Source organism: Marmota marmota, unplaced genomic scaffold (assembly GCF_001458135.2).
Source record: "Marmota marmota marmota unplaced genomic scaffold, marMar, whole genome shotgun sequence".
Lineage (NCBI taxonomy): Eukaryota > Metazoa > Chordata > Mammalia > Rodentia > Sciuridae > Marmota > Marmota marmota.
The window spans coordinates 8,137,292-8,139,555 of NW_025999983.1; positions in this window are offsets into that span (position 1 = coordinate 8,137,292).

Consider the following 2,264-nt stretch of genomic DNA (forward strand, 5'->3'; position numbering starts at 1 on the left):
AGGGGGAGGGGGAGGGGGAGAGGGAGAGGGAGGGAGCGCTCTGTCTAAACCTCACTTTGCTTTTACTTTATTTTCACTTATAATAAAGTTCTCTTGCAAGGCTTTTGGTGTCTGACTGTAAATTTTCTTTCATCAGAACACAAAGCCAAGGTTTCGAGTTTCAGCTCCCCGTCTCCTGTGACAGCCATTATTGGCATCTCCCCAAACCCTCTTATGGGCACCCACAACAAAAGGCGCTCTCTCCTTGGTGCCCAGAGCCTGGGTGCCCTGGGCACGACTCTCTCTCACCTGTCACACTGGTCCAGGCACACGCCGGGGCCCATGACAGTGACTGCGGGGTCAGCTGGAAACCTCCTTCCTGAGCCCCCGCCTCTGCTCACACCGCTTAAAATGGTTGCTACCAGACTATTTGCTCTTGGGCTGAATGATTTTGGTTGCTGTTCACTCAACCACTTCCACCACCGTCTCTGGTTAAGCTCAGCCCCCTCTCTATTCCCCAGAGTCCCCCAGGCCACCATTTCCCGCCATCTGTCCCCTCTCTGCCTGCGCCCCTCCCCTCAGCGGCCACCCTATTATTTCTTATACTCTGTTTGAAGCTTCTGACTCTCTGTGTCTCTAGGGTTCCTTCACTGTCCAGGATTGAGTTTGAGTGAGTCCCCTTGGTCACCCACCTCGCTCAGCAGTGGTCTTCCTTCTTTGAGGAACCTGGGCAGGTGTCCTTCCTCTCAGCCGCCATCTTCCCTCTATGAAGAATAATTCTACTGAGACATAAAACAGAAAACTATTCATCTTTATTAAGAAACTTAAAAGAAAGCACCACTCAATGTAGAGACACTTCATGCATCAAACATAAACTGCCATGGACTGTTGGACGCGCCATCATTGTATGAAACACTGAGGAAACACGCTGCCAATTAAATTATGAAATGCCATCTATTGTAAACAAATCCTAATTTCACAGATGTCACAATAGGGAAAAGAAGGTCCTTAGTATCCATAAAATACATTATGTTCCAAGGTATGAAGATTGAATATGATATTGATTCCTCCCAAATCAATGTATGGGTTTAATGTACTTCTGAAAAAATATATAAATCGCTGTAACCTACCTAAATATTTTAAATAAATTTCTACCTACTCATTAGAACATAGTACAAGACACAGAATATTTATACCTATTCCATTTATATCAGTCTATTTTAGGGAATAATTAAATGTGAGCAAAAAGATGCCACTCCATCATTTAAAAAGTATAAAATTAAAAACTATGGAAAAATCCACTAATAAGGTGATGATAATATAAAATTTTACATAATTTCACAATTAAATATTTAAAAGGCATATAGATAGAAGGGTATAAATTATACATAAGAATATAAAATCTATATGCAGAAGCACCTATTTCAAAATATACATTGAAAGAAATGGAAACATATGTAATTAAATATTGTCACTAGTTATACTCCGCAACGACAAAACCTGTTTTCCCAAAGACATCAACAAACTTAAAGTGACCTAGGAGACCCACAAACTCACATATTGACACCTAAATGCTGGCACCTCATTGGCATGAGCGGGCAACAAGGCCTGCAATCGCCTCCCTTCCCTAGACCCCTCCACCCTCCCTAACCCCTAGGCCAGCTGTGCATGTCCAGCTCTGGGACTGAGGGCCCAGCTTCTGTAGGACATGCACACATGTAGCCAGGCCAGTGACCACAGATGTGGGTTCCAGGGTTCTGCTCTGGCACCTCAGCTTGTTCTTGGTTTCAAGAGTGCCCACCCCTCTGCCCCTTTGCCTGCCGTGAAGGTTTCAACCTCTAGCATCAGACATGAAAGTGATCACCCTACAGAGACTGGCTAACCAGCTCCCAGAACTGTGTGAGGTCAAATCTCTGTGACTAAGTCCTTAAGACGAGACGTGTGTGTGTGTGTGTGTGTGTGTGTGTTCTATGGATAGATTACAGGCAGGTGATAGATGATAGAGATTTAACAATCTCCCTTGGTGATTCAACATTATCAATCAATTCTTAGAAAACACAGGCTCTGTGTAGGTCAAGTCTTGAAAGTGATTTGTTTTTCTTCTGTTTCCCTCATAATTAGCAGGGAAAATATCACCCTCCCCATATTACAAATAGGAAAGAAATAGAACTTCCTTAAGGAGCGAAGACATCTTTTATTTCAAAAGGTACCATGAAAGAAGGACCAGAAGGGATAACCAGTCAGGAAACAGGCCCCCGACCTTATTAATCTGTAGAAAAGGTCAC